Source organism: Mauremys reevesii, linkage group 1 (assembly GCF_016161935.1).
Source record: "Mauremys reevesii isolate NIE-2019 linkage group 1, ASM1616193v1, whole genome shotgun sequence".
Taxonomy (NCBI): Eukaryota; Metazoa; Chordata; order Testudines; family Geoemydidae; genus Mauremys; species Mauremys reevesii.
This window is the reverse complement of record NC_052623.1, coordinates 158,041,462-158,068,905: the sequence shown is the minus strand read 5'-3', so window position 1 is coordinate 158,068,905 and position 27,444 is coordinate 158,041,462. Positions and strand designations below refer to the sequence as shown.

Here is a 27,444-nt window from a genome sequence, read left to right as displayed (position 1 = left end):
ATCTTGTTTTGCATTTGTACTTTAGTTATTTTCCCAAAGAACATTTGAGTCTAGTTGACTGCTGTAATTTGATACTTTTTGCTAACCAAGAGGATACATAATCTATACATACTTAAATAATTATATTAAACATATAATTACTCAAATTCTTAATTTACCATTTCTTATTTACTAGATCATTTTGTCATAATTTGTGTCAAGCTGAATTTGTATGAAATTGGAATTCAATTAAAAATGCTTTTTTTAAATACAAAAAAAGCATTTAAAAATTGTTTTAACACTAAGATCATGTCTACACTATCACTTATGTCAGTAAAACTTGTGTCACTCAAAAGAACATCCCCCTTAGTGACATAAGTTTCACTGGCATAAATGGTAGTGTGCACAGCACTGTGTCAGTTGGGGAGCTCCTCCCGCTGACATAGCTACCACCACTTTTTGAGGTGGTGGTATCATGTTGAGGGGAGAGCTCTCTCCTGTTGGCACAGAGCAGTTACATGGGTGATCTTACAGCAGCACAGCTGCATCAGTACAGCTGTGCTGCTGTAAGGTCACTAGTGTAGACATGCCTTAGTTTAGCAATACATCCTAGAGTCCGGTGGCACCTTAAAGTCCTGGCTTTTCAACTCCTAGTCGATTTCTAAACTTGAAATGGGACCTGAAAGTAGTCTTCCACATTCCAAATGAGTGACCCAGCCACCAGGCTATCTGGCTATTCTAGGGAGTGGTGGTCTGTTTCTCTTATGAACTTTTTTCTTCAGATAACAAGGTCTAATTTTTGTTTCAGTGCAGAACAAAAACAAAAATAATGAAAGCTCAATTTTTTTTGTAAAATGGAATTCTTATTTTTTGCCCAGACCTGGCTGGAAGCTCATTCATACAATTAACATTTTCTGATACAAAGCAGGTAAAATACAATTTTGTTTTTGTACTATTCACATCACAGCTTGAGATATGGATAAACTCCAAACAAGAATTGGGTAACCCATAAAATCTTTTGGGCAAGTAAACAGATGAGGAAGACAACTTTGCTAAGATGACCAAATACTGCCTAAGGGAAAATCTGAATTTCTGGAGAACACTGACACAGCAGGATCCCCCTAACCAGGGATGAGCCTGGCTTCCCTGAACTATTCAAGGTTATAAATCATACATGCTTAAACAGTTTAGCATCTGGGACTCTACAGTGATTCGATCAAATTTTATCAAACCACACTTAGAGAAAACATATTTAGTGGTTAGAGTACAAGGGTGGGTGTCGGGTCACCTGGGTCTATATCTGGCTCTTTCACACATGTCTGTATGACCTTCGGCAAGTCAGATTTTCACTATGTCTTTGTCTCCAATCCCTCAGCCAGCAATATTTAGGATTTTTACCTATATTCACAGGGATATCATGTGACATTTCATTTTAACTTCTAAAGCTCTTCTTGGAAGTTCAGATTGGAGGCAACAGAGAAATAAAAAGCACAAGTGTTTTCCTTGCTTTCCGTTCTCAAGGGAGAATAGGAAACACCAAGATAATCTCTTTTTTCTTCCAGAGAATTAAGTCTACACAAGATTTTTATTTTTTTTTTAAACCCAGTATCCCAAGTCCTCACCCACACAAATATGGATATTCTGGTGCAGATTTGGTTCAAAAACCGTATCTTCTTCCCACCAAACACCTTTGAAGACATCCCTGGAAAGGAGTCAATACTTTTCCCCTTCGAACAGGGGAGGGCAAACTACAGCCCGTGGGCCAGATCTGGCTCGTGAGATGGCCAGCCCCATGGCACAGCGGCCGGCACATCCCTGCGGCCCCTGGGAGGGGTGGCGGAGGTGCGCTGCGCACTGCACTCGCCTGCAGGTACCGCCCCCTGCAGCTCCCATTGGCCAGAAATGGGGAACTGCAGCCAAATGGGAGCTTTGGGAGTGGTACTCACAGGCAAGGGCAGCGTGCTGCGGAACCGCCTGCCCCATCCCACCCCCAGGAGCCACTGCCAGACATGCTGCCCATTTCCGAGAGCGATGTGGGACCAGGGCGGGCAGGGAGCCAGCCTTAGCTCTGCTGCGCACCGCTGCCACCCAAGAGCTGCTCAAGGTAGGTGGCACCAGGCTGGAGCTTGCACCCCAACCCCCTGCTCTGAGCCCAACTCCCTGTCTTGCACCCTCCTGCACCCCAACCCCCTGCCACATTCTGCACCCGAACCCCTTGCCCTGGGCCCATTCCTGCACTCTGCACCCCCCACACCCACACATACACTGTACTCCCTCCCACACCCCAACCCCCTGCCCCAGCCCTACAGTCATGGCCCTGCATACAAATTTCCCCGCCCACATGTGGCCCTCGGGACAAAAAGTTCACCCACTCCTGCATTTTGAAAAAAGGAGATCATACCTACATGGATTTTCTTGGGTGGGAATCTCAAGGGATCAGACCCAAAAGGATTTGTAAAAAATTATATTTACTCCTGGGGGAATTCTGCACCAAACAATTAAAAATTCTACACACAGTATTTTTAAAATTCAGCAAGATTCTGAATATTTTTGTCAAAATAAATACAATATAATCACGCCAGTTTCAATTACTGTGGTAATTTATTTCAAAATACCTGTCAGCAACAAAAGACAGTGAAGAACTTTTTTTTTTGACAAATACATTCCTTATTAGGAATACTCATACAGAACTTGGAGTAATAATTCATTTAAACTACAATACAGAAATGTATTTCCCGCACCCTTTAGAAGCAGTGCAAAGGCTTGGGGGAGTCAGGGATAACAGAGCGGCTGAAGGAGAGGAAAGTAATTGCTAGAAAGGAGCCTGGGAGTCAACCTGGCAGGTTGTTGTGGGGAGGGGGAGTATAGAACAGTTTTGGGTTTTTTGTTTTTTTTAGAAGGAAGGAGGATGGTTAGGGAGTTGGGGAACCTCCCCAATGCAGACCCTAGCTTCTCCCATTCATTCAGTCAGGCATATCTGCCCCTGTCCCCGTGTGTCCCTCCATCCCCACTCCTATTCAGCCCTTGGCTCAATGTTGTCATACCACTAGCTTCTGCGCCCCCACCCCAGTCTGTCCTCCCCACTAGCCCTTTTGAATCCATCTTTGTGATCCGCCCCCACAGCAGTGTGCCCCGCTCTGTCTCTCCCCCCCCACCATATCCTGTGCCTCCTCACCTGCCCCCCAGGCAGGGCGCTGTGAGGAAAGCAGCCTCTGCCCCCTCCCTCTTCATGGCTGGCTGCTGCTGCCCATGAGCTAGCTGCCTGCTCTTCTCGTGCCACATCAGCCCCTGGTGGGTGAAAGGTGTAACTGAAGTGTGACCCCTCTTGCGGTTTCCCTTAGCCTCACAGTCAGAATCAATAATTCTGGGAGCGTGGGGGAGGAATCTGTGGGGAATATTAATTCTGCACTTGCACAATGGTGCAGAATTTCCCCATGAGTAATTCTATTCTATTCCACTTATTACTCTACTTAAATCATCCCAATTCTCCAAGTTCTGAGGAAGTTTAAGCCAATAGTTTTTCAGAGTACCTTGTCGTAACTCCAGATTTGCTGGGTTTATAGTATGTCCAATATTTATATAAATCTTATGTCCCCCTCCTTGAATACCATTTTCAGGTCTGATCAACCAACCTCAAAAATAATACAGCAAAAGTGGAAGGGGTTCACAGAGGGGAGAGCAAACCACAAGTAAAAGAGCCAAAAAAAAGTGACCAAATATAAAGCAAGGTGCAATGAGAATCAGAAAATGGAAAACCTTCTATATGATTGAAAATGGGTACTGCCCACAACATTTCCAGCTGCTGCTTTGGATATTCCTTTGAGATATGAAATAGACAATTCCACCTTGGGAAATAAAGGCAGAATAAGTCCTCAATGTTTTATCCTTATGGTGAGTACAATATTGTGCTTATGTAGATAGTATTGAGTTCTGACAACCTAGATCAGTGGTGGGCAACCTAGATCAGGTTAATCCTCTGGTAGGCGGGCCGCGAGACAGTGTGTTTATGCTGATCGTCCGCAGGCACAGCCTCCCGCAGCAGTGGCCATGGTTCGGCATCTCCGGCCAATGGGAGCTGCGAGAAGTGGACCGTCAATGTAAACAAACTGTCTCGCAGCCCGCCAGCAGATTACCCTGACAGGAAACATGCAACCCGCAAGTTGCCCACCACTAACCTAGATACTGAAGAAACAGCCACAAGAAAAATTACTATGAGAGAACCAGAAGGACATCAACCTGTGCAATACAATTCCTCAAGAGGCCTTTCCAAATATATGTTGGAAACGACTGCAGACAGTTACCTCAAAAAAAAAAAAAAAAAAAAAGATTTCTAAGAGGCAGAGCCCACACAAGACTAAACAACAGAGCCCAGCAAAATAGTAAGATGCCAATAAGCCAAACAGCTGAAGTAAAAAACAAAACATCCTTTTGTTTTTGTTTCAGTTTCTGCTCTGCACAGGAAGAGTTTTTGGGTAAGTCTGCCTGAAGCTGAATACTCAGGGGAAAAAAATGGGTGAGATCATCTGACCTAAGACCATTCCCTCCCTGGAGTGACTGACAACACGGATACTGCCTCCTGAGTTGCAGACCTCACTATAAAGAATATCTGGACTTTCTTGTGCACAAGAAAGGATAAAAATTCAGTGATTCCTGTTGCAGCTCTTCTTGGGATTTAAGGATGGCCAGGTGCTCCTAGTTCTCCTCATGTCCCTTCATTCCAGGGCTCAGCACAGCTGCTGCCGCTTCTCTTCTTTAAACACCTTTTCTATCATTAAGCACCTTGCTTTATATATTTAGTCACTTTTTTTTTGGCTCTTTTACTCGTGGTTTGCTCTCCCCTCTGTATTATACAGTTGTATCATTATTGTGCACAGAGGACCAAATCAGGGTTCAGAACGTCAAGATACTAAGCACTTAAACAAACCCGTGTCCCAAAGAATTTTTCCTCTGTCTCCTCTCCTGGTAGCTGGCTACATGAGGAACCAGCACAGGAACAGGGAAGGAGGATAGTGATTCTCTAGGAGCCACCTGCTATTTGAGCCAAAGTAACAGAAAATAGTTTACCACAGATGGAGATAACTGTAATCATATAGCTTTCTAGACTGTGCACATCTGCAGGCCCATTTACTAGTGTGTAACCTCCCTAGCCCTGAACCGAGAAATACTGCTTGAATTTCTTTTGGCTTCCAGTTCAAATTATTTTGGGAGAGAATCTAAATGTGCAGTTAAGTACCCTTTCTCCAGGTCCCCTCCTGCTATTTTCTTCCTCCACCCATTTTTATTCCTGTTAGTTTTATTTCTTTCCCTCTTCAAAAGCCTTGCATGGGGCAATAACTATCCTATGAGCGAAATAAGAAAAAAAATTATTTCTGGGGGGAGGGGAGCAGAAATGAAAAGAAAAGAAGGGGACTAACTAACATAAGCTTTATTACTACATCTAATACTGAAAGAAAGAAAAACTGTCAACAGACTCTAAGGCCCCATCTCAGGCCAAGGGCAGTTGAGAAGGAACTGAAGGCAGTTTGCTCACATAGCACTATATAGCAGTGAGGTAAAGCATGAGGTGGGGAGGGCATACACATGGGCCAAAACAGACACTGCTACTCAAAATCTCTGATCTGAGGCGCAGGGATGCGAATACACCTAGATACTCCCGGGGGAATTCTGCGCCTCTGCCCAAGCCCAGAATTAACATCCCCTGCAGATTTTATTCTTTCCTGGCAGACAGATTGATTGAAGCACCCATCTCGGGCAGTGGTCCGGTAGAAGGGGCATGTCTGGTTCAGGCGTTGGGAGCAGCCGTGGCAAGACATAAATGACCACCTCAGGGAGCAGGGCTAGGCTCTCTCTGTCCCTCTCATTCACTATTGTGGTGTACCTGGAAACGGGGAGGGGCAGGATTTGGGATGCCCCAGCCAGTGGCTCCTATTGTGTGCCTGGAAAGCTGTTAGTCCCAGCTGGGCATGGGTGGGGGGCGGGAATTCCTTCTCACAGAGAGTCCAGATCAAACCCACTCCTGGGAATCTCCCAGCTGCAGAAAGCTCCATCCCTCTACTTCCTGCCCCCATCGCTCCCCAGCCACGGGGGAAGGGGTCACTGTGCGGGAAGCTATGCCCCTCCACCCCTGCCAAGCCTTCCCCTGAATCCAAACCCTCCACCTGCGCCCAAACTCCCCCACTGAACCCCCCAGATTTCCCCTCCCCTGCCCAGATTCCCCCTTCAAGCCCTCCCCTGCATCCAGGCCCCTGCATGCAGACTACCCCCTGTTGAGCACCCCACAATCAAACCCCCACCCAACCGAGCCACACCCACATGCACCTGGACTGCCATCCTACTAACCCCCATTCCTCCAGCACCCGGACCCCTGCTAAACCCCATGCACCCAGATTCCCTGCAGAGCCCCATCCCCCCCATCCAATCGCTCATGTTGAGCACCAACTACCTTCACCTGGATAACTGTTTCTCACTCCACCCCACCCCACCCCCGCGAGTCCCATTCCGCCTGTACCCAGAACCTCCCAACAAGCCTTTGTGCACCCAGATCCTCTCCCCCCCCCACCCAGCCACCCACACCCACATTGTCCCACAGAGAACCCTCTCACCCCACACCTGGATTGCCCCACATTAAGCCCCTCCATACTTGGATCCTGCTACGCTGAACCTGCTTGCCCCACACCTGGATTGGGATGGGGGGGAGGCATGCAAGACTCTGTCCCTCTCGCTCACTGTGGAGCTATATAAATAGTAAGGCACCTATTTGTCAAAAAACATTTCCTTAATCTTTTTTGTTGTCTGTACTGTTAGACATACTTGCTGACAGGTATTTTGAAATAAACTACCAAAATAATTGAAAATGGTATGACTATATTGTGTTATTTTGACAAATAAAATATGCAGATTTTAAAATGTGTGCAGAATTCTTCATTTTTTGGCACAGAAGTCCTTCAGGAATAACCTAGGAGTGGAGCACCTGTAGGGACACTACTCGAAGAAGAACCCAGTTACTGTACAATAAATGTGGTTCTCAGTTTTCTCCCCCCCCCCCCCCCACTTCGATTCAACTGTAGATGCAAATGTGCCGCATACACATGAGAAAAGATTGTTTTGGTCAGTAGTATTCGTTGGGATCATGCATCCATCCTGTATGTCCTTAGGCCCACCATCACATAGGCCGTAAGGGGGAGAGCACGCCCAATCTCTGCTCAGGTCCTCCGTCAATACAGAATCTTATGTAAAAGACTCTCCAGTAGCAGGGAAAGGGAGGCTAGGTTGCAGGATCCACATGGACCAAATATCTTACATATCTAAGAGCCACAGTTACTGTGATTGTTCTCTGAGTGCTTGTCATGTGGATTCCACTGTAGATGCATGGCTAACTGGTAATTCTCTAAAGAGGTGGGCGTCAGGAGTCGTCCTTAAAAACTGTAGCACTGCCCAGCCAAACCGAGCAACATATCTCATGGCTACAACTAGAAGCACCAAGCAGCTGCTCTGTAAGTTTCTGATATAGGGACACAACAAAAACCTGAGATGATTTTTGGAATGGCTTTGTTCTATGGACATGGGAAACTCTAGTTGTCAGCCCCACGCAGGCTCCCACACTGCCCCACTTAAGTCAGTGCAAGCGCTCCAGGTGAGGACGCACATCACTGGCCGAAGGAGGGTCGTGGGGACGTGAAAAACCACAGTAATTACTGCAGTGGCTGTATCTTGGCCTAACTTACGTTGACTTAATGTTGTAGTATAAGACAAGACCTGAAAGTAACCTAGATTTTGTGAAATACTGTATATGATGGTCCTGCTATTAATTCTTAGATCTATCTCACCTTTCAAGCAGAGGCAATATCCATCAAAAGTAGAGAGAGTGGCAAACCAATCTAAGGAGGGAATTTCAGAAGAGCAGCTGACCATCCTGAACCTGAAGTGACGACCTAATCTGTTGAGTTGCCTGAGGTCTAGAATAGGATGCCATCTGCTTTCTTCTTTGGAAGAAGGAAGTGATGGGAATAAAACCTTCATCCCAGAACTCAAGGAGAAACTTCTCCAATGCATCTAGTTGTAGAAGGGAGTCCCCACCTTTTGCTTCAGCAGTATCTCATGAGATGGGTCCCTGATGAGAGACTGGGTAGAAGGGCAAGGACTGAAACTAGACTGAATAGACCTTATAAACGACTCCTTGAACTCAGCAGTCCATAGTTATTCTAAGTCCAAAACGAAAGGAAAACAGCTGCCAAATGCTGAGGGAAATGGTATAAATCCTTGTAGATCAGTCCAGGACTTTTGACTGTGGAGTCAAACATGCTTTCTTGAGCCAGATGTTGCATGAATTCTAGCAGTAGATGAATACAAACGTCTGATACAAAGGTCTCTTCTAGGGAGGATCCAAGGCCTTTTGCCATTAATAAAATTAGGAGGTTAGTCTTCAGAAAAGATTTCAAGCCTAACTTGCCTCCTCTTATGGACTGAAGTGTAGAGACCTTGGGACCAAAGGGCATCTCTAAAAACTCTTTCAAAGAGTGGAATGCTTCATCATTTTTGCAGTTAAACAGGTCACTGACCTTCAAAAGGCAGATCTTCAATTTAACTTTTTAGTAGATGATTCCAAGCTGGGAGCAGTTGCTAACATTTTGGAGGACAGGATTAGAATTCAAAACAACCCTGACAAATTGGATTATTGAATTTAATCTTCTTGATTTCAGACCAATTAAGAGAAGGAAGGGGACAAAAAAAATCAAATGTACAACTACAAAAAGGGGGAATAACTGACTAGGCATTAGCACTGCTCAACAAGCTCTGGGGGTTGTAGTGGATCACAAATTGCATACGAGTCAATGTGATGCAGTTGCGAAAATGGCTAATATTCTGGGGTATATTAAAAAATGCGGAAGGAGCCATGAACAGCACCATTCTCTCCTACTCAAATCTCACTCTCCTGGCAACCCACACAATAGCATTTTCCCCTAATGTTCACCCAAAACATGGCATTCAACCACCATAACCGCTTCTCCAAAATGATGTCAATCCCTCTGGAGAAGCTGGTGACTGGCCATAGGTAGTGGTGGCAGATGTGGAAGACATAAAAATCTTAAAATGATCTTCACTTACACTGTTCACATTTCTGAAGTTTTCCTCACAATCACAAGGGCAATTGAGACTGAGACATCAATACCACATCAAATATATTCAACATGGGATACAGATGTTATTTGTCAGGAATGAATAAATAAAAAATTATATTAAAACTGAATACTATACTTTAGATGCTGCTAAAATTCGCTACTGTTCAAGTCAAAAGTCAGGGTTTGTGTTTTGGGTTTCTTTTTCGCTTTGCAAAGTAACAGATTTCCTTGCAATTTCCCAGGAAATTAATTCTGTATTCAAATAATAAAGACTATAAGTTATGGGCCAGGCATGGCCTGTCCTGCAAAAGGGAGCAAAATGGACATGAGGTTAATTCTCTTGCACCAGTATACCATACCACCAATTCCTGCATACAGAGGAAAGGATGATCTATAAAGCTAGTACGTCCTCCCTTACACACATGGGCAGGAAGACATGGAGCCTCCACTCCAATTCCCTGGTCACAAAGCACCCAGCAGTGTTGGGGAGCGTGCACTTACAACACATGCTGCTGTTGCAGTTTGCCCTCTCAGATCAGAAAGGAGATTTGATTTTCCCTCATGGGCTGCTCCAAAGGCAGCTCTACACATATTTCCCTTTGCCATGGGCTATATCACAAACTGACAGTTTAGCCCATTGTGAGGATACACAAATCTCATCCCTGCTTGAAGTACAAACCAAAAGCAATTTTAGCTACCATGCCTCCATGACAAGATGATAAACACATTTAGTTATTTAATACACATCTTTATCCACAAGTGCATTCAGGGCAGACAAGGCTCTGTTTTTCAAAAACTGTATCTGAGGAACACAACAACAATTCAGATTTGTAATGCACAGGATAGTCAGATGTACTGATGAGATGGTAGTCTACTAGCCTTTCACACCTCTAAACAAACTCCTCCTCACTGGACACTCAGGGTGCTGTGAAGAGATCCAGACGTTAAATCCCAGCATGCTTTAAGTGTCTAGAGTCTGACGAGCATCCAGACACTACCCCCTATTACTGGATCCCTTGGCACACTGTCAGGGTGCCGATGCTCCATCTAGCATCCTTCCTGAGAGCTGCAACCAAGCAGCCCACTCTCCTGTCCCTGGAGCCAGTGGTGATTCCTCAGACTCCCCTCATAGCTTAAACACATCCTCCCACAGAAACCTTAGACATGAGGGTGTTCGGAGTCCACAGTTTACCTACATAAGGGGCACTAGTACATGGAGCATCATGCACACACTTTGCACAGGATTCTAACGCCATTGTTCTTTCCTTAAGCACAAGAAATCCAGAGAGTACAGATGATATAGAAAATAAAAACCATCCTTAACACACAACTTCTCATTCTAGCTGACCTTCCCTGGTGAGTTCTTGGGGGGGGGGGAGGGGGAAGAGGAGAAGAGATGCTTAAATTCAGAGTGAGAGGGTTCCCCCCACCTCAGATTCCTGCAGCAGCTTTCCTTTGCTTGAGCTGGTGAAAATGACCAAAGACCCCAAATAGACCAGCTCCTGCACTTTCATAACCTTCTAGCCCCAGACCCTTCCTAGGGGAAATTTGTTGCCAGGCACCCCCTCCCCTCACAAATCAGTTCTCAGTGGGAGCCAGTCTACTATAGGATGTTCCTATTTAAACAAAAGGCCATCCTGATTTAAACAACCCTCTATTGACCGCTCTGTTTCACTGCCCCTTGACATTTCAGTTCAACATGGAGGTAAAAACCACAAAGACAAAACTGCATCTTCAAAATGGAGTTTAGTAGCTTGGTAAAACTGCAGAGAGTTCATAATCTCACATGGAATTCATCAACAGTACAGATTTCCCAAATTCTCACAGATTCCCCCATCCTCCCCCCAAGTCATACATCCAGCAGAACAAACCTAAATGTCTTAAAGGAGGCGGCTGAATTGCCTACTTATCTGCCTTTAAAATGGGATCATTTTTAATCTGTCCAACAAAATAGGATTTGGAGAATAATATAGCCCCTACCTAAGATTGCCAAACACCACAAGAAAAGCATTACATTTCCTCCACAGATTAAAATGGTTTACATAAAACCCTGTTATTCAGGCCACTTCCTGAAAATGAAAATGTATTTAAGTAGTCGCGAGGTTTTCTGACTGAAAAAGGGAAAAATAAATTGATGGCTTTAGGTGAAGGTCTGTATTAAGTTAAACACAATCCTGGGCTGGTGTGCAGACCATCCTAGCTAAAGGAAATTTCAGATTATTTTGTAGATTAAATTGTTTGGATTCGGGCTGAGCCGTCTGCTGCCTTGATTGCAGAGAGGAATCTTGAGGGAACAAGCAAGTGATAGCTCTTCCCTGGTTGAGTTTAGGCCATGGATAATGACTGATGTTCTAGAGGTACAGTAACTCCTCGCTTAACATTGTAGTTATGTTCTTGAAAAATGCTACTAAGCAAAACGATGTTAAGGGAATCTAATTCTTATGGGGAAATTGATTTAAATGGGGGTGGGAGGGGCAGTTAGGTTCCAGGGAAAATTTTTTCACCAATTATATACATATACAGTACAAGATTTAAACAATTTTAAACAATTTAATACTGTACTCCGCAATGATGATTCTGAAGCTTGGTTGAAGTGGTGGAGTCAGAGGGTGAAAGACGGTAAATCGTCTGGCTGCTCCTCTTGCTGTTCTTTCCAAAGTGCGGGGAAGGGTACTTAACCCCCGGCTCCGCCCCAAGCCCATCCCCACCTCTTTCTCCAAGGCCCCACCCCTTCCTATCCCTGCTCCACCCTTTCCGCCCGAGTGCGCCACATCCATACACCCTCCCCGCCCCCCACCAAGCCTCCTGAACGCTGCAAAACAGCTGATTGTTGCAGGCAGGAGGAGGAAGGCACTGATCCGTGGGAGATGCTGGGAAGGTGAAGGGGAGCTGATGGGGGCTGCCGGCCCACCCTGGTTCCAAGCCCCCACCCGCTAGCTCCAACGGGCTGCTCTTTCAGAGAATCCCGCAAGTAATGGACAAAGTACTGTACTAGCAGGCGGTAGCCAAACATTATAAGCGAACATTGCACAACTTTAAACGAGTATGTTCTCTAATAGATCAGCGACGTAACAACGAAACAACGTTAACCAGGACAACGTTAAGTGAGGAGTTACTGTATTGCATGCAACTTTATCCCATCTCTCTCCTTTGGATCCAAGTCATTCAAGGATAATAAATGCCAGTGATAAAGTACTGGACCCAGTACAGGTGGAGATTATCAATGCTTCCAAAAAGAAGGACGAGGTGCCAGCTTCTCTTAAACTAAGAGCAGCACAAAACGTTTTTCAAAAACCAACACTTGATGACATGGCTGTCGACCAGTACCTCACTGGTAATTAAGTTCATAGACAGAGTGGTCACAAAACAACGTAAAGAACGGGGAGTAATTGTGGCACCATAAAGACTAAAGAATTTATTTGGGCATACGTTTTTGTGGGCTAAGAATTGCGACTTTTAGGTCTGTAACAGAGTGACCAGGGAGGTTGAAGTGTTCTCCGACTGGTTTTTGAATGTTTTAATTCTTGATGTCTGATTTGGGTCCATTTACTCTTTTGCATAGAGACTGTCCAGTTTGGCCAATGTACATGGCAGAGGTGCATTGCTGGCACATGATGTCATATATCACACTGGTAGATGTGCAGGTGAAAGAGCCTCTGATGGTGTGGCTGATGTGATTAGGTCCTATGATGGTGTTCCTTGAATAGATATGTCCCTTTGTTGCAAGGATAGGTTCCTGGGTTAGTGTTTTTGTTGTGTGGTTGCTGGTGAGTATTTGCTTCAAGTTTGGGGGCTGTCTGTAAGCGAGGACTGGCCTGTGTTCCAAGATCTGTGAGAGTGGGGAATTGTCCTTCAGGATAGGATGTAGATCCTTGATGCGCTGGAGAGGTTTAATTGAGGCTGAAGGTGATGGCTAGTGGCGTTCCGTTACTTTCTTTGTTGGGCTTGTCCTGTAGTAGGTGACTTCTGGGTATTCTTCTGGCTCTGTTAATCTGTTTCTTCACTTCAGCAGGTCGGTATTGTAGACTGCTCTTCCATGGCTTCATTCTTTCCTGGCGAAATGTTCCCAGAAAGTTCTCTCTTCCCTGAGGGGACTATCATGTGGACTTTTCTATCCTGAAGAGGAGACAGTGTGTATATAGGGCTTTTAGGAGAGTGAGAGGATACGGACTTCGGTATTTTTAATATGCTCATGACATTCAGCTCAATATCCCTGTTTCCCCGATCCTGCCAGGGCTGTTGATAGTCTTGCCCAAGTATCCGAGGGAGATTGATTTGCAGACAGCTAGCTCTCATCCATGCCCCAATCTGAGGAAGATCAAGATGATGCCAGTAGATGGGGAGAAGCAACCTGATGACAGGGCAAGGCTGATATCTCCCCATTGAGGGTATATTTCTACCATGTTACCTGTGTTCACAATATGGGACTATACTCAATCTCCAACTGCTGCTGGAGGATCGCATGGCAGCTGTGTCCAGGAAAGCCTGCTACCACCTGCACCCGGTCTGGAGAACGCGACCATTTCTTTCAGATGGGCACCTCACTACCATGATCCATGCCTTTGTCACATTTCATGACTGGATTATTGCAATGTATTCTAAATGAGGCTATATTCTAGATTAACTGAGAAATGTAAACTGATGCACAATGCTGCTGTCTTTCAAGCTGTGTTTCTCCTTGGCAGCATGTCATTGGTACTCTATGATCGTACCAATTTTGATCTATAAAGTCATAAATGGGTTGGTGACCTTGTCACTTGAAAAGCCACCTCTCAGAGTCATACTGCCACAATTGCAATCAGAAAAAGTATTCAAGCTGGTTTTCTCTCAATTCGATGGTTGGGGGTTGGCAGTAGAGCATCCTTTGGGATGAACCCTCAACTCTGAAAGGGGCTTTTTCAGATTGGGGAAAGCTTAAGTCTACTGACCTGCAGAGATCCCATTTTGATTTTGTAATTTATGCTGGGGCACCTAGCACTTTGGATAGGTGCGTCTTTTTTTGTATAAAACTTAATAAAATTCAAGACAAGGTTCTACAAATAAAATAGAAGCAACAACATTTAAGGTGCTACCGGACTCCTTGTTGTTTTTGTGGATACAGACTAATACAGCTACCCCCGATACTTATTAATTTAATGTTCCTCCGAAGATGAAGCAATGAGAAAAAAATATCTCGAATCAGAACAGAGAACATGGACTGTTTGAAAGTGGCTTTAATGAAATCTCTAGGTCCCAGGTTACCTTATGAGTAGACAGCTATGAGCCATAATTACAAATTGTGAAAAATCCTTCTACTGAGAATTACAGGGCAACTTCCATGGAGAAAAAGGTGTAATGTTTATTAGCCAGGAGCTTATGGAGACTAACGTCCAAATAGCTCAACAAAACCAAGAGCTTCTTCAGACAAACAAACAGTTTGCAGCAAGCTGGAGTGCGAATCTGCCTCACACTACCCTGCCACAGACTAACTGTCGGGGTGCACCCTGCAGACACACATCAGCAGTTCCTTAATGTATTTTGATCTAGTACTCTTTGAAAAACAGGACTAGATCAAAATGCATAAACAAACTGTTAATGCATTTAAGCAGAATCAACAAAGACAGTCCTTGGCAGGCTAGTACAGGGTAGATTCACTCCCCCACTTGTCACAAACTAATTGTTCATGTAGACAGGTCCTAGCAAGAGAAAGCTTAAGACAGAAAGCTGAAGTAATTGGAGAGGAGAAAAGGAATTCTGATGAATCGGGTTCATTATATTTTAAGGTCTCATGAATGCAGAGAAATTGTGAAGGGTCTTATCACCATAATCTATCAACATCCCTGATTCACCCATAATTTTACCTGCTAAATTAAGATTAATTATGTCTCTAAAAGAAAGTTTTAAAAAACTCAAATCTGTGATTTTTCAGTTCAATTACAAACTTGACAGTGTGGGCACACATTAATACAAATTCCCTTGAGAAACAATCATTGTAACTTTATGCAAATCCATAATAAAATACTAACAAGCCCCTGCCCCTCAGAACACAAAAAAGTAACTAAATGTACAACTGTTCAATTTCTCTCTGGTATACTCATAGGGTATGGCTACACTTACGGTTTTCAGCGCTGGTCATCCAGCTGTGCAGGGCCAGCGCTGGTGTGTGCCCACACTCACAGCTACCAGCGCTGGTGTGTGGCCACATTTGCAGTATTTGCAGCGCTGTTGGGAGTGATGCATTATGGGCAGCTATCCCACCGTTCAAGTGGCCACAACGTGCTTTTCAAAAGGGGGGGGTGGAGTGGGGTCTAGTGTGACAGGGAGCAGGGGGAAAGAGAGAGGGGATTTTTGGAGCCAACACTGTGTGTTTAGCTTCCTGCATTGAAAAATCAGAACATGTTTCTGACCCCTTAGTCTTAACTCTTAATTGCAAACAGCCTGCCTCCAACACGGACTCCCCGCGGTGTACTGTGACAGGGAGCGGGGAAGAGAGAGATTGGAAAAATCACAAAATGTTTGCGAACCCTGCATCCAATGCTGTTTCCCCTGCCTCTCATTTGATAGTTCACAGCCAGGTACAGAGAGCTCCTGTTTGCTGTGATCAGTGTTTGTTTTTTTAGATAAGCAGTTCAACGGAGCTCCTCCGTTCTGTTTCATTCACTCTCCCTGCCTGCCTCTCATTTGATTGTTTACAGCCAGGTACAGATGATCACAGCAAACAGGAGCTCTGTTTGTTCGGAGCTCCGATCGGAGCTCGTTCACAACAAAACAAAGAGAGGCTGCATAACAAAACAAAGAGAGTAATTTATAAAAGCATTCTGGGATACACCTTATACCCTGGAGGCCAATCACAGCGCTGGTGTGTGGCCACACTTGATGACCAGCGCTGGAATCCTTATTCCCCATGCCGAGTGAGGTGTACGGCCAGCGCTGCAGCCAGGGAGTTGCAGCGCTGGAAGTGCCCTGCAGGTGTGGCCACTTACTAATTGCAGCGCTGGTGGAGGCTTTCCAGCACTGCAAATCGCCAGTGTAGCCATACCCATAGAAAGATCAAGCTCCTCAGACCCTTCAACTACAAAAATTCTTAAATTTCTAGCTCAAGATTTATTTTCTAAAACACTTTTTAAATATGTACACAGCTTTTTAAAGAAAATACACTGCTATACAGAAAACAAAGCCTAATTCAAATTTCTTATTAACCTCTGGGGACCATTTCTTATGTGTATGTTCAGAAGATGTCTCCACCTTAGCAATTTTTGGAACAATATTTTTAAAATTAATTTGTAATATAACGAGCAATGTCTTATTTAAATTCAACCACTGCTACATTTCCCTAACCTATTCACAGCATATGGGGGGGGGGGGGGAGAGAGAGAGAGAGAATAAATTTAGATGACAACTCTCAGCCTACCAAGACCTAACCACATTTACCCAATCCACATTGTAAAATCAGAATCCAAGAGTGATGGCAGGACTTACTGATTCTCTCATTTGAGGAGCTATTAAAAACATTTTTTTCTCCACCAAAACAAGTCCCCAAAGGATAAACACAAAATTTTATAAAAGCAGCAAAGTTAGTCTGTTAGTCTATAAGGTGCCACAGTATTCTTTGCTGCTTTTACAGATCCAGACTAACACGGCTACCACTCTGATACTTGACACAAAATTTTAGAAAGTCAATCACCTCAAAATAAAAACCAGTTACTTTACTCCAAATGGAGACATATTATTCGAGTGCCCCCAAAACAACTCACTAAATCCTCAAACACACAAACCCTAGTCATGTCAAAGTATTTATAAAAACAATTGCAGCCATTAACCATAAAACCACAGATACTGCCTCAAAATGAAGGACTTATGATCTTCACTACCAAACAAACAAACAAAATCACCACCAAAACACAATTAGTCACAACAAACAACAGGTCTTTCTACCTTGTCATGAAACAAAATCAACCAACCAACCAGGCACTGAGGTTGTCAAGTACTCACTTCCATTCTCTAACATCCAATGAGGTGGGACTAATCATAGGAGCCCTGTGTAACCCAGAGAGGAGCCCTGTAGCCTAGCTGACATTTCACTAGAATGCAAATAAAATGTTTAAACTACAGCAATGTAAGCTTTTTTTTAAAAAAAAAAAAAAAAAAGCAAAGGCAAAGGTATCTTTGCTGCTTATATGTGTTATTACTAAAAACAACCTATATCCGCTTTAGTTTGAAAATGTTATTGCAAGAACTGAACAATTTCAAGTCTACAATCTGCCAACATTCTCCAGTATTTATATGCTGCATCTACTTTAACCAGCTCCAACTCTCTCCCCTCTGTTCTATCCAAAACATAAAAGGGAACTGTCAATTTAAATATGGTCCAAATTTTTTGTAAAAACAAGTTCATAATACACAAAACCAATAAAAATGTTTTCACAAATGTCCTACGGAAAGTTGCCTTAAACATTTCCCTCTGCAGCCTTTAAAAACCTGCAAGTGAAAACAGTCTATAAATAAAAACAAAGAAAATCTAATTGAACCAAGCGTGCAAGGTGAGAGAAGTGCAAAACAAGAGCACAATAAGCAAAATGGATTTGTAAAACTCATTTTTAATAATCGCAAATTAGTCACAGATAAAGCCTGTTTGCAAATGTGTCCCTTTAAAGTCTTTGATATTAACTTTCTATATTTAAAGAAAGCTGACAACTTCAAGCTGTCAATTTTTAAAAGATATAAAACTAATTTCAGGTACTACCCTTCCAACTTCCCACACAAATATTTGTAATTTTACGATCACATTCCTTATTTTCTAAAAATAGCTTTCATGACCCCGTTCCTACATAAGAGACTTACAAAAAAGGAATAAACTGATTATAGTGCAATTTACTATATAGAAAAAAAGTAAGCTTTATAAAGTAAAATATATTTGTCTAATTTTCCCCATTATACTAACCTTGTGTGTTGTTACTTTTGTTATTTTCAGGAGTAATTTCTAAATTGGTGTCATGGTCTTAAAAAAAAAAATCAGTAAATTTGGAGATTAAACTTAAAGCAATATTAAGTGGGCTATAGTGTACATTTGTATTTTAAGCATATTAAACATCAATAATTCCAGTCATTAATATTGCTTTGTGAGGCTTCATTTTTTTGGATTTTCTGACTCGGGAAATAAAATAGTCTACCTTATTACTACATTAACCTTGCTTTTTATATTTAGTTTCCCTTTAAGGAAAATAAGTCTCACATAGGAAAAGTTTACCAGACTAATAGCCAGAGGACGAAATCTATAGACTCTTAGTATAATTATCACTGGGCCAGAAACTGACAAAAAAATATGGGGACAGGACTGAGGAAAGCATACCCTACATCCAGAACCAGCTGCTGATATTCCTACCAAAATTCTTTCTCTAGAGCCTCATTTCAGGAGTGGAGGACTTCAACTTTCAATAGCCTACTGATTTCTGAAAAATGTGAAATCCCCCATCCTGCCAATTCTGGTTCTGTCTGGGTGCTATACAAGCTACACTACTTTAGGATCATCCTCCATTAATATCTTTAATAATTCCTTTTGCTGCAGTGCACTTTTTCCAAGCAGCAAGAGACTGCAGTTTACATCATTCTTCACAAGTTTCCTACTCACCACTGCCAAATGCATTTTGTGTTCCAGTGTTTGAAAACTCACATTTAAAACCTCCAACCTCTTTCTAATCAATGATAGAACATTATCTTGCTGCCCAGCTATATAAACCTTTCCACCTCCTGCTATGGTCATGTACCCTACCATACCAAAATCCACAGATCCATGTATTTAAACATGCTTGACCAGACAATGGCATGTATACTCTTGCCTACATTTGCCATCTGCAAACATTTACATGCGTCTAATTAGAGGCCTTGCTCTAGGAAGTGAGAGGTCAGGAGAGTTTCTGCAACTAGGAAGCTGATACAACAGATTTGTATTCTATTACTCTGGGATAGGAAAGGTTTGGCAGCAGAAAACAGTGTCACATTATATGTTACATGTTAAAATAAAGCCTAGGTTTCCCCTGAGGGTTTAGCACATGCTAAAATGGTTAAATTAAAGTATACACCGCCTTGCCTACACTAGACTTTACGAATGTTATATTTTTAATTCCTAACCTAAAAAGGGAATGTTGTATTTTAATGTCAGTTATCTGGTTACAGTTAACCTTGGAGGGAGCCTAGGGTTCACCTTGACCAGCTAAAACAAATTAAAAAACACAATTTGCCCCGTCTACACTAGACTATTTAAACATGCTAGCTAAGACTTTTCTTAAAAAACACTTGATATCCTGGACTAGACATAGTAGTATAGAAAGGTTAAGATACATGTGAACAGGGAAAGCATTTTGTGAAATATACAGGTAGGAAGGACAAGCATTTACATCAAGTTTACAATCATGAAGTCAAAATTCAAATCAAGATGTGCACATTTTGGGATGAAAGCCAACAAGTAACATTTAAAAGAGGTAGTCAAGGGCCCAGGAGGCCTAGCCACATTTCTTCTGCCACCCCATCCCAGCCATCCATTTCCTAAGATTTTGTGCTTTTCAGGATAAAAACAACACATGGTGTATGTGTGATTAAACAAGTGAAGTAGAACAGAATCTCCATAGCAGTTTATTTAACTTCCAAAAAAGAAGTCATCCTTAAGCTGAGATCAGTAATGAAAAGTCAGCCTACAAAAGGCAGTGAACATAATAAAGACTTAAAAGGGGTTTTTAGATAAGCCACAAAACTAAGCAGCATCCAAAAGTGGTGCACCAAAAAATAAAAATGAGGATTTACATTTCTGCCGCACACATTACTTCAGAAGCTTGTGTTCTGGCCATAACAATTTGTACTAGATTTAAAAACACGTTTAAAATAGTTTTGTATTATTTTATATTAAAAAAAAACTTAAAAAAACTTAAGCCTACTGAAAGTTAGAAAGGGCAAAAATAAATCAATGCTATACATCATCATACTTTAGGTTTCTTCACCTCATTGCTTATAAAAAAATACTAATGGTGGACAGGTAAAATACCTGAGGAGCAAACTGAAACTTCACACGACCAACCAAATACAAACTAGTTTTGACTACTGCAACATTGAGTAGCTCACCAAAGCATTTTATCACATGAAAATACTTTCCCCTAAAGATGTTGAACAGAAGTTTCCATTTGGCATTTCAAAATTCAGAAGCTATCTGCCAAAAATAGTGGAATGAGAAAATAATAGTAGTAGTAGTATTTACAGAGAGGCCTCTGGCGCTCATTTCATTTTCTGAGATACAAATCAAAGGCTTCTTTAAGATGTCAAATTTTAAGACTTTATGTAAAAATTCAGAGTTCCTCTTCAAAAAATCAAAATTTTGTGATGGCCAATTACATCTTTGTATTCTCTAACATACCAACAAATAATCTTTGTAAGAGGTATCCAGTGAAGATAATGAGTAACAGAAAAACATGAGCCAAGCTTGATATTTGGGGGGATTGGAGTGGACAATTTACAAAAGGTACGGAGCCACAGAGAACCATCAAAGCATACCACAGGAATTGATGGAGAACAGTGAACCCAGGTCTATTCTGGCAATAGCAAATGCCTAAGATCTCTAATAACTAGTGTGTGTCCCTAACCATGGAATACTATGGACTGAGGGGTCTTTGTGGCTCTAGGAGATGATCAAATTATACTCTGAAGTACAAAGACTGATATCCTTTATCAATTTTGTTTTAGCTAATATAACTGCAGTTACTGTTATTTTTAAATGAATGTCTAATCCTTTCTACAAAGTAAGCTACCAGACTCAATTATCCTACAGATCCAAATTCCATATTAAATGTTCACTTTTATGCATTTATTTTGTTTCAAATTCCTTTTATCCTTATAAATGAGTAAGCAGGAATACCCAATTAGCTTTCTGCTACATTACTAATTTAGTTTATATACTTCTAACCACCTCTTACTCTTCTTTGCGATGTACATATTGTGACGAAATGGGAATGTTCTTAATGTTTTCTCAGAGTGCTGTGTGGGTGCCTCAGTTTCCCATATGCATTTCTCAAGTGTCTAGGGGTGTAGGATTATTGCAGAGCCCTACGGGGCCAGTGTGATGCTGTCTGCACAGAGAATGGCCAACACCCTGTCTCCTGGAAACTGAAGGCCTGGGCTCCTCCCTTGCAAAGGTGTCAACTGAAGGTGTTGGAGAACAAAGATCAGGTGACCTCCTGGCCTGGGAAAGAGACAAAAGGAGAAGAGGGGCTGGAGAGTTTCAGTTTGGAGCAAGCCGGGAAATGGGAGGGGAGCCCAGACGAGGCTCTGGCCTCCCTGCCCGCCCCCCGCCCTCGCCCCCAGATAGACCTGACTGAGGGGGTCCTGGTATCTGTACCTGCAAGACTTGTCTTGGACTGTGTTCCTGTCGTCTAAATAAACCTTTTGCTTTACTGGCTAGCTGAGAGTCATGGTGAATTGCAGGAAGCCGAGGGTGCGGGGGCCTTATCTCCCCCCAAACTCCGTGACACATATAAACCCCAATTTTAAAAATGTCACAGGGAACACCATAAAAATCAGTGTTATAAAAAATTTTCCTATGTAAATATAATATATTGGACCAAACACCAATTTTGGAAGACAGATTTAGATAAAATTTTTAATTTATATTACAAAAAATTCCAGTGACTGCTCCAAAATACATACAAGAGCATGCTTCTATGTAGACAGAGTTCACAGACTGGAATAAATCCCTCAGAGCTGGATCAGGCTTTATAGGTCTTTAGCTATAATGTCGGCCAATCAGTAGTGTCAGCCCGTCCCTCCACCCCGCACCACCCGCACACTTAAAATGGGGCAACTAGTAGCAAATAATGTGACCTCCAATTCATTTGACGCTGAGACAGACCACCTGGTCACATTATCTTAAAGTCTTGAAGATTCCTTAATTGCAGTTGGTACTACTGTACTATTAATGATACTTGCTCTCATTGTCACAGTTTGCATAACAGTCAAATGTTTTCACTTAATGTTCAAACAAGTTGTAGCTTCAAGGTTAGCAGACCATTAAAAGGGATACGATTAACTTAAGTATTTGTTTACTATGAATTTCTTTATGTTACAGATAACATCGTAGACACACAAGTGATGTGGCCTGAAGCCTTAAAGAGAAGGGAGCTCACTACTCTTATCTGTTGGTGAAATGGAAGAAGAATGAGACAGAGTTACTTAAGAACTGGAGATGGGCAGGGCTCTGCTGACAGGGAGCTTGCCACCATCTGTTGGACAGCAAGGGAAATTGATTGAACGGGCAAGGCCTTAATCTGTGTGCTTCAGTTTTCTGTGATGTTTGGGGCATTTGGGTTAAATACATGCCAATTTTGATTTTTACAGGAAATAATATACAATTAATATTGCTGGGAGAAAGATGCATGCACTTTACAACAATTGTGCCTGGGGTCACCCTGACCAAGACTGCAGTCAAGTACAGTTGGGTAAGGGAGTCTGGACAGGGCTAGAAGAGTGAAAAGAAGCCAGCAGATGGTAGTAGAAGTGCCTCTCTGGTGGTGAGGAGCCTGTTAGAGGTCATAGATACCACTGATCCCTCTCTAGGAAATGAGCAGACTACTACAAATCAGTGGACACTGCAGAGTGGTAGCGGCTTTGAGGCAATGGATACTACAGAGTAGCAGCTTTGAGGCAGAGGTAGGCAGCTTAGGCCAAAGCCGCCAAGAGCAACAGCCTACCTAACGAACTCTGGTGCGAGCCTCCCCACTCTGCAGTTTTACCTGCAATCAAATAGTAGAGCCCCCAGAGCAGCCCAGGCCGCAATGGACTGATAGAATCCTCACCTTTCTCCAACCTAGGGCAGCTAATTGTTAGAGCCCTGCGCAGATGCAAAAAAAAAAAAAAAAAAAGTGGATCCGCATCTGCCAGGACCAACCCGTGATCCGCTAGCCATCTTTTACCTATAACCACATCCACGCCTGCAGCAGCAAGCCGTTTCACAATTGCTAGCAACAGGGGGAGGGAGGGGAGGAAGGGGCAGCGCGAGGGTGGGTCTCAAGGAGAAGGGGCATTGGATGCTGCTCCCAGGGGCTTGCGAGGGCACATGGCAGCAGCAGTGCGTGTTGCATCACAGTGGGGAGTAGGGGTGGGGTGCCGGGGCCTCACTCGCTTCAATCTCCTTGGCTGAGAGCGAGCCCTGCTGCCCAAGAGCCGGCTGGCCAGGCCCAGAACTGGGAGCACAGCCAGTGTTGCCAGGCTGGGCCATGGTGGGGACACCTGCGCTGCCCGAGGGGCCCAAGCAACTGGACAGGAAGCGGTGCAGCAAGCGGGTGCTGGACAGCCCTAACTCCGACCTCCCACCCAGCCCCAGCCACTGGCTACTGGCCCCAAGTGTGCTGCGTCCCCTGGGGTGCCCGTGCCACCAGTGAGTAGAGCCCTGTGTGGTTGTATCTGCATCCGATCCACTATCCGTGGATATGAAGTGGATATCCGCTGATTTGCAGGGCTCTACTAATTGTGTGTAAGAAGCTAGGGAGGAAGGAAGTTGCCAGAAAACATACGCTACTCAACTGTTAGAGAGGACTGCGTTGTATCTACTGCTAAGACACGCAGGGAGGTAGAGGGGGGCGGTCTTCCCTCATAGAAAGTTAATTTATTGTTAGTTATCCTAAATTTATTCTGTTGCCTCCCCTCTTCCCCGCACCCCCACACAAATAAAGTTCTCCCTGTACTCAGTGTTTGCAAGTGAGGAAGTATTGCCCATAAAGGATGTGCAGGATTGTGCATATAGTTTCCCAGGTTTCTGCGTGGGGACTCCAGCCAATATTAGGGCTTTAGGGGAGAAAAAAAAGCTAGAAAACTGAACCTGGATTTTTTACTGCTGACACCACCTGCCAGAAAGTCTACAGAAAATATTTAATTAAACTTTAAAAACATGCTTGAAACTTGTTTCATACCACTGCAGGGGACTGTTAGTTTTAAAACTGTTTTCTTTCGAGTTTAAATAAACTAGGCAAATACAACTTCGATGTGGATACTATAAGGTGGGTGCATAACTGGCTAGATAACCATACTCAAAGTAGTCATTAATAGTTTCCAATCCTGCTGGAAAGGTATAATAAGTGGGGTTCCGCAGAGATCTGTTTTGGGACCGGCTCTGTTCAACGACTTAGATGTTGGCATAGAAAGTACACTTATTAAGTTTGCAGATGATACTAAACAGAGGGATTGCAACTGCTTTGGAGGATAGAGTAATAATTCAAAATGGTCTGGACAAATTGGAGAAATGGTCTGAGGTAAACAGGATGAAGTTTAATAAAGACAAATGCAAAGTGCTCCACTTAGGAAGGAACAATCAGTTTCACACATACAGAATGGGAAGAGACTGCCTAGGAAGGAGTACGAAAGAAAGATCTAGGGGTTATAGCGGACCACAAGCCAAATATGAGTCAACAGTGTGATGCTGTTGCAAAAAAGCAAACATGATTCTGGGATACATTAACAGGTGTGTTGTGAGCGAGACACAGGAAGTCATTCTGCTCTACTCTTCACTGGTTAGGCCTCAACTGGAGTATTGTGTTCAGTTCTGGGCACCGCATTTCAAGAAAGATGTGGAGAAATTGGAGAGGGTCCAGAGAAGAGCAACAAGAATGATTAAAGGTCTAGAGAACATGACCTATGAAGGAAGGCTGAAAGAATTGGGTTTGTTTAGTTTGGAAAAGAGAAGACAGAGGGGACATGATAGCAGTTTTCAGGTATCTAAAAGGGTGTCATAAGGAGGAGGGAGAACACTTGTTCTTCTTGGACTAAGGATAGAACAAGAAGCAATGGGCTTAAACTGCAGCAAGGGAGGTTTAGGTTGGACATTAGGAAAAAGTTCCTGTCAGGGTGGTTAAACACTGGCATAAACTGCCTAGGGAGGCTGTGGAATCTCCGTCTCTGGAGATATTTAAGAGTAGATTAGATAAATGTCTATCAGGGATGGCCTAGACAGTATTTGGTCCTGCCATGAGGGAAGGGGACTGGACTCAATGACCTCTTGAGATCCCTTCCAACCCTAGAATCTATGAATAAGTGAAGAAACATTTTTACTGGACTAATGTTTTATAAATTTTGAGCCAAAAATCCTTTAAGTTTTGTAAAAGGTTAATTTGTAAAACTATTTTAAAAATTAAGGAACAGATCAAGAATGAATATGAACATACAGACAGCCATTCTGAAATGCATGTAGGTATGATGTAAATGAAAAACACTAAATGTTTACAGAATAGTGAGAGTGAGTTTACAAGTTTCTGGTAAAACACTTTTGAGGAGCATTGCAGGCATCTAAATAGGCCTGTATTTTTAAAAGGCAAAAAATATTATTTCAATATTCAGTTGTCTTCATTAGGTCCTTGTGAAATATTTACTTATTATTTACTTATTTAATAAATTCTCACTTGTGAAGGGAGGAGAATAAAAAGGCTAGCAATATTACAGGTAACACCTACTGTTTGAAACCAATTTGTTCCTACTTTTTTTTGCTCCTTTCCCTTCACTGCATTTGAATCTATGACCCACAGTTCACATGTGATAATTGCTGCATGAAAGACAGCCACAGTTAGGTACAAAAATTAAAGGCCCCTGCAATCCTAGCTCGGCTCAAGTGAAAGAATACTACTTGGAGAATGGATCAATGAATTTGGTGTCGAGGTTAGGATGCTAGCTTTACACAAATCTAGGGAAGTAAAAACCTACAGAACTCCTCACCTAATTGCTATTACCCAGCCACTCCAAAAGGAAGCGTGTGAATAATATTAACTACACCACCTCAGATCAACCCTCACTTAGCAACTGTCATTATGGTACCTGGAGTGCAACCTCATACACTGCCACCTCCCACTGTCATGCAGCAATGGGACCGCTTCCTTTTCTCAGAGACTCAACCATACTCCAGATCCCTCCATTTCAATAACTGCTGAGTTGCAGAGAACCATGAGAGCTACTTCATCACCTATGGCAGCAAAAAAATTTGTAAAAGACTCAGTGTAAGGCGAAGGGGTCTAATGGAAAAAAAGAGTAGTTAACCTCCAAAATGTCAAAATATGAGAAACAGAAATTGCTTAGTTTTATTGTGGTGAGGTATTTCAATTATTACTCTACTTTGTCATCATTACAGTGGGAGCCAAAAGATTCACCTAAATATTTAGAAACCCTCACATTTTAAAAAAAAAAATTAGCGTGTGTAGAAGGACAAGTAACCTAAACACTGGAGCCTGACCTAATCTTGTAGTATCCATTTCTTACTATAAACTGAATGTTAATTCACATTTTACTTTAAAAATGTATATATTTAGTAAACTAAGGATAAAATTGTATAAATAACTGCTACATGATTTTTCAACTATTATTTACTAATATTAAAGATGGAAAAAATGTATCACATCATGCAGCTGATCCCATTCACACTGCAGGATTATACCAGGGCAGTTTGTTTCCTAGTGCTTTTTCCAGTATAATTTGAAAACAGAAAAAACCTCATTAGCTTGTAGTTAAAAACTGAGCAGGCACAGCAGCAATGTTTTAGAAAAGCATTTAAGAACTGTGAATTTTTATAAAGCTCAAGCTCTAAAAAGCAGGAAATAAATTTTAAGGTTCCACTTTTAAATAAAAAACCTCCAAGTACCCTGAATTACAGCAAAATACAGATGCGGTCAAACAACTAACTCTGGCCTTGTACTCCACCATACTTCTATATGGTATTGTAATTTTTAGATATGAGAAGATACTGTCCAGTTTTACAGGTGGACATTTTTAGACTGTAGGATATATTTCAGAAAAGCTACAAATATAGTCATCTGTTAAGCACGATACTTTATCAATACAGATTATTTTTCCCCTCAAGTAATTTTTCCATGATCCTGATCTAGGAATTTTAGATACAGTATCTGTAACACTTAAATAATTGGTGATAGATAAGCCCTTTGTGAATGGTAGTAAATAATAGCACTTAATACACTATTTCTCTTAAAAGACATCATTTTAACAATGTGCTTTCCTATGGAGAGTATTTGGTCATAACCATAGCTATAGTCTGTGCAATCAATGCATAAGTAAGAGTTCAATATTATATAGTTTTTGTGGTCATTTGAGATGAATGAGCGATTGACAGATATAAGGCTGTCTTGGTTTCTGGATTACATTATGAGGCCAGATTTAAGGTTGTCTGGGTGACCTCACCAATGATTATGTGTATTTCAGAAAGCATGGGGGAGTTATTTGTGCTTAAAAAAAAATCAAACCTTATAATTTGTCTCACAATAGCAACTAGAGGCTACAGCCATGATCAAGGCCCCACTGTGCCAGGCACAGTACGCACACAGAGGAGCAGTCACTACAC

At 42.5% G+C, this 27,444-nt stretch overlaps 1 protein-coding gene across 9 annotated transcripts in view; it reads right to left on the bottom strand.

Moving 5' to 3' along the window:
- The window catches only part of KDM6A (lysine demethylase 6A), a 288,340-nt gene that overhangs the window by 247,039 nt on the left and 13,857 nt on the right, over positions 1-27,444 (bottom strand). The gene's annotated exons all lie outside the window — the stretch shown is intronic.